A 10,306-nucleotide genomic window follows, 5' to 3' on the forward strand; every position below is an offset into this window, starting at 1 on the left:
TTGAATTATTGGTTTTACTTGGTGGTTCAATTGAGCCTATATTATCCCAATTTTGAGCATTTTCTGCTAATGACTCCAAATATTCCATAGCTTAATTTGGGTTTTTATCTTCAAAAGTTCCATTACACATGAATTCTATCATTTGCCTATCTTTAGGTATTAAACCTTCATAAAAGTGAGAAACTATTCTCCATATTTCAAAACCATGATGTGGGCATGTATTAAGTAACTCTTTATATCTATCCCAACATTGATAAAATGTTTCCCCTTGTTTTTGAGAAAAAGTTACAATTTGTCTTTTAAAAGAGTTTGTTCTATGGGAAGGGAAAAACTTTTTTAGAAATTATTGTTTCATTTCTTCCCATGATCTTATTGAACTTGATCTCAAATTTTGCAACCATGTTTTAGCTTTATCTTTTAAAGAAAAAGGGAAAAGCTTTAATCGAACACTATCCATGCTACAATTTTGATCATTATAAGTGTTGCAAACCTTCTCAAATTATCTTAAATGCAAATATGGATTTTCAGAATCTAGGCTATGAAAATTTGGTAAAAGTTGAATGATTTGAGGTTTAGAATTGAAATTAGACGCATCAGGAGGAAAGACTAAACAAGATGGTATACTAGTTCTTATTGTATTCATATGGTGCCTAAGTGTTCTTGGTTGTTCATGTTCTTGATTATTATTATTATTATCATCTTGATTATTAGAATTATCCTCCATGTTTAAAATATTTTTAGATACTCGAACAAGTCTACCACTTTGTTTACGACTCCAAACAATCATACAATATAAAACAACATACTATTTACATAAATAACATAAAATTAAACTTAATTTATACCTCCCCGGCAACGGCGCCAAAAACTTGCTACAACTTAAATTGTAATTCACCCAAGTATAGGTTGTCTGCAAGTAATATACTCGTGAGTACGAGATCGATCCACGGAGAGGATGCTGTAAGTTTAATTTTAGCATGATATATTATAGATGGAAATATTATTATGAAACTTAAAATACACAAATTATAAAATTTTCAAGGTTTCAAAGGTTCATTGTTGGTTTATTTAAGATTGCTTAATAAAAATAAATAAAAGAAACTAAAATAAGAATAAACATAAAAGAACAATGAAATATTTAAACAAGTATATCATATAATATAGTTCCCACTATATTAATATCAGATTAACCGATATTTAATACATGGTACCCATAATATATATATAGATGAATAAATATAAACATAAAAAGAACAATTAAATATTTAAACAAGTATATCATATAATATAGTTCCCACTATATTAATATCAACCGATATTTAATACATGGTACCCATAATATATATATAAATGCATAAATATAAATTGACATAAAATTAAATGTTAGATCAAATCACAATATTTTATTTAGAACAACCGGCAGAGCCACGCTATCATCTAAATAAAATATATGACTTTATGTTAGATGCGATAAAGTAAATGTTAGTTGCGAAAAAATAAATATTATATGCGAGAAAGTAAATGTTAGTTGCGGAAAAGTAAATGTTAGTTGCGATAAAGTAAAAGTTAGATGCGAGAAAGTAAATGTTAGTTCAAATCACAATATATTATTTAGAACAACCGACAGTGTCACGCTATCGTCTAAATAATATATATGACTTTATTATAAATAGATACTTATATTTATAATATATAATTATTGTAGTATTTATTGTATCATATTTGACAACAAATCAAGGTAACCACATTCAAGGTACCAAGCATTTGATGTAAATAGATAACAACAAATCTTCCAAAATTATACCTACAAATAAGGATCAATTAGAAAAAAACAAAATAGAAATAGAAAAAGAGAAGAATATACAAAATATAAATAATCTTACTTGACCAACAATGAAACCTTTTCACCTTGACATAAAAAGATTTAGCTTGCCATGAACATGAAACTCAAGAGTAAGGATAAAATAAATTTCATACTTGAACTTGAGAAATATGCACACTCAAACTTTTATTCTCACACACACAATATTTATTTTACAAATGAGGACTTCTCTACACTCTTGCACACTACAAATTTTATACAACACATCTATTTATAGGCCAAATGAGAGCAAGGGTCCAAAACTCATTAAATATGGAATAGTAAAGTTGGTGGGTGCTTGTCTCCTTGAATGTCAATACATTGACCTAACTTTAATTGGCATGTTTGATGCCTTAGAATTCCGATTTTGCTTCTGCACAAAACATATAACACGTAGCCCTTTGTCTGTAGATGTGTTTTGACAACTCATTCACCCCTTTTGGATAAAATATGAAATACTTATGATATTTTTACTCCAAGCTGGTCATAGTAAAAGTAAATCTGTCTCAATTTTGATGTTTGATTATTTTGATCATCTTAATGAAGTTTTTGAAATTTCTTGTCTTCCACAAAGTTGAAGATTCCTCTTTTGTGATTCTACAGGTTTTGAGATTACTCCATTATGACCTCTGTATCTTGAGTAATTTTATTTTTACCAAACCTGCGCAAACCGTAAAATACAACATTTTAGTAAAACATTTAAATATAAACACATAACACTAAAATAATACAACTTCATAATTTTAATTAATCTTAAATTTTAAAACACATTTTTTAACATATAAATAATTACAAATTTTAAGTTTCATCAACCTTGTAAAATGGAACTAGGCTACTACATTCTCCCCCACTTGAGATATTTTCGTCTACGTAATAAGTCTTAAGTATGCAAACTGAACACTAGGAAAAACATTATTTATTACCAAAGATCATTTTACAAGATACAACATGTAACCAAAAAGTACAATAAGAATAATTCAGTATGCTCCAAACGCATGCGGCTCTCTTGTTCCCAAATGGCATCTTTCATGCCTTGGTGCTGCTACTAAACTAGAACAAGAGGAATGATCTTGTTATGCAACACCTTGTCCTTATGTGTAGCGACCCGACCCGGATCCACTATCTAATCAGAGTTAAGAGCATAATTAAGCATGCATTAAATAAAATCGCTGCGGAAGACTAAAATACAAGAAGACTGGTAGAATACAACTGGCTAATCAAACTCAATTTATACAACCCAATCGAATTACTTTAAATAAAACCTACAGCTAATCCTGTTGTCTTCATGGTCACTGGCTACTCCAGGCTTCTGGTGCTTAATCCTGCACCTACACCTGCCCCGTCGAATAGGTGTTGGAAAACTGGCGAGTTCCCAGACCAATTACGATTGATACCCGGTGCAGCGGAAGTTTAAAATTTTTTTTTTTTCATGGAACGTTTCCATGGTATGGGTATCAACCGTTCATCGATTGAATTACGTGTGTGTAAAATTTAAATAACAATTAAATAAATTTTACCTCAAATCTCGCAACGAGATTAATGGACACCAACAGAACAATTCTGCTCTTGTTGTCTCTCCCTGGAACCGATGAACGCCTTCAATCAGGTCCACGAACAGAGGTTTAATCCCTCTGATAGATTGCACTAGAAAATCTATCAGAAGTTTTCTGCGAAGAGAATACACGAATTTGATTCGTTATTCCTTACTGCGATTCAAAATCACAGACCGGAATTTCTCTGTGACAGAGCAAGGGGGGCGGCCGAAAACGTTTTTGAGAGGGGCTAGGGTTTCGAAAATCCTGTCTCAAAAATTATGACCTATCGTGTGTAATTTCTGTACTGAAATAACTTATTTATAATGCAGGCCACTAACACCTTAGGGCCCATTAGTCATAAGCTGGGGCCCGACAAGCAAAGCCCACTCGTTCAGAAATTAATATAAAATTCATCGTGACTCCGATTGATGAAACGATTTCACCAATGTGCACAGAAACCATTTCTGCACGTTTTAAAGTCAAAATAAATTTTCCTGAATCCGAATTCAGTGGTTTCCAAAAATGTCCATCCCTATGTCATTTTAGGAAATCCTACTCCCTTTCTCTTATTTAAGAAGTCCAACTCCTTAGTTCATTAAATTTAACTCTTTAAATTTAACTATCTCAACGGGGATTAAAACTCCATTACACTGTGTGACCCTCAATGGTTCAGGGATACAGCTAGCCGTGGGCTCACAACTCCTTGTGACTCGGAACAACACTTTCCGACTTGCCCAACGAATCATGGTAAAGCGCCTAGCAACATCGCCCCATGATTCCCTAGGTATCACTGATAGTGCCTACAAGAACCAGTAGATTTTGGTTAGCGTACAGTACGGTCCCTTCATCCAAATATCCCGATCGAATCAACAACCATTGGTATATCGAGAGTCGCTCAAGATTCGATAACTATGCAATGCATCTTGAAGATCAAATTAGTGACATCGCATGTGCTACTAAGAAACCATTTCTTAAATCACATCAAGTACTCTGGCCAGAGATTTGTCACACTAATATCTCCTCAGATCGCATAGGATATCCACACTCGCAAGTATGTGGTGAATCCTTGACAACAATGCATTGACTCCTATATGTGTCGTAACTGTACCCAATCTCGACACCTGATGACCCCCTCAGAGTCGGTAAACGAGTCAAAGCACAGTACTAGCATATAGAGTCTCCATGATGTTTCAAGTCGTAAGGACTAATGGTGTACAACCAAAACCGCGGACTTAATCCACTCGATAAGTGATAACCACTTGGAAAGTCCGGATAGGGTAGTTCGATTATTCATCCTATGAATATCCATTTGCATGCTTCGAACATCTCCATGTTCCCTACCAATGAAACGTGGTACTCCGCATCGCAAATGCTAGTCTCAAACTCGAGCGATCCTTATCCTTATTATCGGACGGCTCAATCGACTAGGAACGGTTTTAGAACATACAGTGACTATAAGATGTATTTCATGATAGACATCTCCATGTTCTACCACATCTTACATACACTATAGTATATTCAAGGTCTTTATCAAAACAACAATAGTATATCATAATATAACAATATGAAGTAATATAAAGTCATTGCCATAAAAGTGTAAATAATATTAAACAAAAGATTGTTTATACAAAGAGTCATCAAAGCCCATAGCCACACAGTTGGCTCACTGGGCACCCACTCTTACAATCTCCCACTTGCCCTATAGCCAACTAGTCATACTACGTAGACCCATTGCTTCGCGATGTTAGTCAAACAATGGTCCTGGCAAGGGCTTAGTAAGCGGATCAGCGATATTGTCTGCAGAGGCCACTCGTTCGACAATGATGTCTCCTCTTTCCACAATCTCTCGGATTATGTGGTATTTCCTCAGTACGTGTTTGGATCTTTGATGAGACCTTGGTTCCTTTGCTTGAGCAACGGCACCCGTGTTGTCGCAGTACACCGGGACTGGACCAACAAATTCAGGAATGACGCCCAACTCTTGGACGAAATTCCTCATCCAAACGGCCTCTTTAGCAGCAGCTGATGCTGCAATGTATTCAGCCTCAGTGGTGGAATCCGCTGTGGTGTCCTGCTTGGAACTCTTCCAAGAGACAGCACCGCCATTGAGCATGAACACAAATCCAGAGGTTGACTTCGAGTCATCCACATCACTTTGGAAGCTAGAGTCGGTATAGCCTTCCAATTTGAGTTCTCGTCCTCCATAAACCATGAACATATTCTTAGTCCTTCGCAAGTACTTAAGAATGTCCTTCACGGCTTTCCAATGCATTTGACCAGGATTAGACTGATATCTGCTCGTGACACTCAGAGCAAATGCTACATCCGGTCTGGTAGATATCATCCCATACATGATACTACCTATAGCTGACGCATATGGTACATGTGTCATATTCTCTATCTCTTCATCAGTCTTGGGACACATAGACTTGGATAGAGAAACTCCATGACACATGGGTAGATGTCCTCTCTTGGACCCATCCATTGAAAACCGTTTCAATATGGTATCGATGTAGGTTGATTGAGTGAGTCCTATCATTCTCTTAGATCTATCCCTATAGATCTGTATCCCAAGAATGTAGGATGCCTCACCCAAATCCTTCATCGAAAATCTACCTGATAACCATATCTTTGTTGACTGCAACATCCCTACATCATTCCCAATGAGTAGGATGTCATCAACATAAAGTACTAAGAATGTTACCGCATCCTTAACTACTTTCTTGTACACGCAAGGTTCCTCCGGGTTCTTGATGAAACCAAAATCTTTTATTGTTTCATCAAATTTCTGGTTCCAACTTCTTGATGCTTGTTTTAGACCATAAATTGATCTCTGAAGCTTGCATACCTTATGCTCGCTTCCCATGGATGTGAACCCCTCAGGCTGCTTCATATAGATTTCTTCCTTAATGTCTCCATTAAGAAAAGCAGTCTTCACATCCATCTGCCATATCTCATAGTCATACCATGCAGCTATGACAATTAGGATTCTTATGGACTTGAACATTGCGACTGGTGAAAAGGTTTCATCATAGTCAACTCCTTGCCTTTGAGTATAACCTTTCGCCACCAATCGCGCCTTGTAAGTCAATATCTTACCATCAGGCCCAAGCTTTCTTTTGTAGATCCATTTACACCCTATTGGAACAATTCCATCAGGAGGATCCACTAAAGACCAGACTTGGTTAGTATGCATCGAATCCAATTCAGACTGCATAGCTTCAAGCCATAAATTCGAATCCACATCAGAAATTGCTTCCTTGAAGCTTCTTGGATCACATCCAATGTCGGGTTCATCTTGACCCTCTTCAAGAAGAAGACCATATCGAACTGGAGGTCTAGAAGTCCTCTCGGATCTTCTAGGTGCAGGCGTGTCCAGCAATGGTTCCTGAGGTGTGGGATCGTTATTTTGTATTTCGGGTTCTTCTCGAACTTCTTCGAGTTCCATCATCTCGCCTTTCTTATCCAATAAGAACTCCTTCTCCAAGAAGGTGGCATTCCGTGAAACAAACACCTTTGTTTCAGCAGGATAATAGAAATAATATCCGATTGAATTCTTCGGATACCCCACAAAATAACACAAGCTGGATCGACTATCCAACTTATCTCCCACTGTCCGCTTCACGTAAGCAGGACATCCCCAAATCCTCAAGTACGAATACTTAGGAGCTTTGCCATTCCATAACTCGTATGGTGTTTTGTCCACTGCTTTAGTGTGGACGTTGTTCAACAACAATACCGCCGTTTCAAGCGCATAGCCCCAAAACGAAGGTGGAAGCTCAGTGAAGCTCATCATAGATCGAACCATGTCCAACAAAGTTCGATTACGACGCTCCGATACACCATTAAGCTGTGGTGTCATAGGAGGAGTCCACTGAGAGAGAATCCCATTCTCTTTCAGATAGTCCAAAAACTCGGTACTCAAGTATTCTCCACCTCGATCCGATCGAAGTGCTTTAATACTTTTACCTAGCTTGTTTTCTACTTCAGCCTTGAATTCTTTGAACTTTTCAAATGCTTCAGACTTATATTTCATTAAATATAAATACCCATACCTTGAATAATCATCAGTAAAGGTAATGAAGTAGGTGTGGCCATGTTGAGTCCCTACTCTAAATGGACCACAAACATCTGTATGGATCAAATCCAACAGATTCTGACTACGCTCAGGTTTCCCTTAAAAGGAGATTTAGTCATTTTCCTTTTAGGCAGGATTCACAAGTAGGTAGAGAGTTAATATCAGACATATCAAACATGCCCTCTCCCACTAGCTTGTTCATCCTCCTTGAGGAAATATGACCTAGTCTAGCGTGCCAAAGGTTTGCCGGGTTTTGACTATCGATTTTCCTTTTGTTTGTTGTCGCCGGTTTGTCAATACAATTCACTGGAACGTCTTTTAGTTTTAAATTGTATAGATCGTTTTCAAGTTGTCCATTTCCAATTAAACATTCATTCTTGTAAATATTGCAAATCCCATTCACAAAATTACAAGAATAACCATCTCTATCAAGCATAGAAATAGAAATAATGTTTTAATTAAATCTGGAACAAATAAAACATCTATCAAAAGTAACTTAAAACCGTTCTGCAAAAATAAATATTTCCCATAGCTATGGATTTAACTCTGGAACCATTCCCGAGCCTTGACTGGGTCTCACCCATCCTTATCCTATTACTTCTTGTTATCATTTGCAACTCATTGCAAATATGAGATCTACATCTGGTATCCAATACCCAAGAAGTAGTATTAAGAAAAAAATTTATTTCAATGTAAAACATACCCTTTGCAGTTCGCAACTGCTTGGGGTATTCCTTGCAGTTACGTTTCCAATTACCGGGTTTCTTGCAGTGATGGCAAACTTGTTTAGACTTGTCCAATTTTTCATGTAACATTTGGCCTTGAGATCATGGTCCAACCATTTCTCTAATTCGGCCAACCTTTCGGCAGTTACATTAGCCGGGGCTGTTTTCGGAGAAGCCTTTTCTAACACTTAGAAAATCTTTTTCCGAACTTAGGACAATCTTAACTTATGGAATCATTCTGTATTGTTTGCGTCAATAAGTTTGTTTTGTTGGAGAACAGAAACATGTGGATTACTGAGATAAAACAGACAATTATCGATGATTGTTTAAATAATTTACTAAGACATAAAATAGGCGAATTTAATTTTATGAATCTCACTCCCACTATTTTAACGATTTCACCACCCTCTAGTGAAAACGGGAAACTTTTTCCTTAGTGAGAACATGGAGTCCAATTGACAAACTTATGGTCCCGAATAATATCAGCCAACCATAATTCTCAAAAGGTAGAGCCCAATTGCTTCCAAAGCAACCCCCATGTGTTTACCTCATGTCCAATAAGGGCCCAATAATATGACGCCGTTTAAAGTGACATGTCAAGATGACCCATCAATATTAAGTTGTGATGGACGGTCGCCATGTGGATCCCCCAATAATATGAGCCGATCCCATGGGAGTTCCACCCAACTTACAACATTTGTCGATCCAATGTACAGCTTTCCGACGGACGGGCCCCCCCAATAATATGAGCCGAACCGTATCCGCGGGTAGCATCACATACATTGACCGTTGATGGAAGGTAGGAACATTTAAACAATATTTAAATTTCCTTTATTTATCTTGATATAAATTTTAAATCATATTTAAAATGAGGGATTTTATTTATAAAAATATTTGTCTCATCATATTTAATTTATTGCATGCATTGCCGGATTCACGCAATTTATGTCTAAACATGCATACAATCATAATATCACATATTATATAGGATGATCGATTCCATTTCTAATTGACCCGTGGTTGCCAATCACGGGTCTTAGTCCAATCCTAGGTAATATGCAGTATGCAAATGCAATCCTATTACATATGCTTCCAATTTACATTTCTTCAGTCTTCATTGTCTGCTGGGCCCACCATCTTCAAATCTTGATCTCCCACTAAATCTAATGTATTTACAATAAATAACAATGACAAGTAGGGGATACATTTTTAGGGGGTGGGAACGGGCTATAAACCAAGCCCACTTTTATTACATATGACATTCATATCGGGCCATAAACCAGGCCCATTAATAAAACCAACAACAATAAAGACAAAATGTAAATTCCTAACATACACCTACAAAATTGGTCATGGCAATCGATCATCCTTATCCAATAACATTTAATTCAAAATTAATTTATTGGATAACATGCTGTGGCAATTCAAATTTAAACAAGATAAAATCATATTTTATATATAAAATCACATTTCACATATAAAATCATATTTTATCTCCATATCAAATAAAATCATATTTTATCTATAAAATCCAATTTTACAAATAAAATCATATTTTACTTAATATATCATAAGATCATATCTTATCATCAATTGTACCAAAATAATTGATTTCAAAATTCAATTTACGGATAAAATATTAAAATTTTCCAAAAATTCAAATTTATCCAAAATCAATTTTAAAATTTACGGACTCGAACAATTCGATCCGAAATCTCGTGAACCAATCAAAAACAATTTTTGACCGGACCAAAAATAAAATTTTAACATATTAAAATTAATTTTTAATAAAATATTAATTTTTCCCGCGGGCCACCCGGGACACTCCCGGGTTGGCCCGCACCCGGGGCGCGGGCCGGGGCAGCCCGGCTGCCCCCTTAGGGCAGCAACGCTTGCTGCCCTGGCGGCGCCTGGCGCCGCTGCTGGGCGGCGCCGAGCGCCGCCCCTGGGCGGCGCTGTGCGTCGCCCTGGGCGGCGCCGAGCGCTGCCCTGGGCAGCGCCGAGCGCTGCCCTGCGCAGCGCCCAGCGCTGCGCTGGGCAGCGCACAGCGCTGCCCTGGGCAGCGCCGTGCGCCGCCCTGGGCGGCGCCGTGCGCCCCCTTTGGGCG

General features: G+C 37.1%; 1 non-coding gene across 1 annotated transcript; it reads left to right on the top strand.

The window, feature by feature from the left end:
• Positions 1–200: 200 nt before the first annotated feature.
• On the top strand, positions 201–311 carry LOC140876987 (small nucleolar RNA R71). Its single transcript, XR_012149209.1, has one exon. It is a non-coding gene; the product is annotated as a small nucleolar RNA R71 (small nucleolar RNA).
• Positions 312–10,306: the final 9,995 nt, after the last annotated feature.

This window comes from Henckelia pumila, chromosome 1 (assembly GCF_033568475.1).
Source record: "Henckelia pumila isolate YLH828 chromosome 1, ASM3356847v2, whole genome shotgun sequence".
In the NCBI taxonomy this organism is placed as follows: domain Eukaryota; kingdom Viridiplantae; phylum Streptophyta; class Magnoliopsida; order Lamiales; family Gesneriaceae; genus Henckelia; species Henckelia pumila.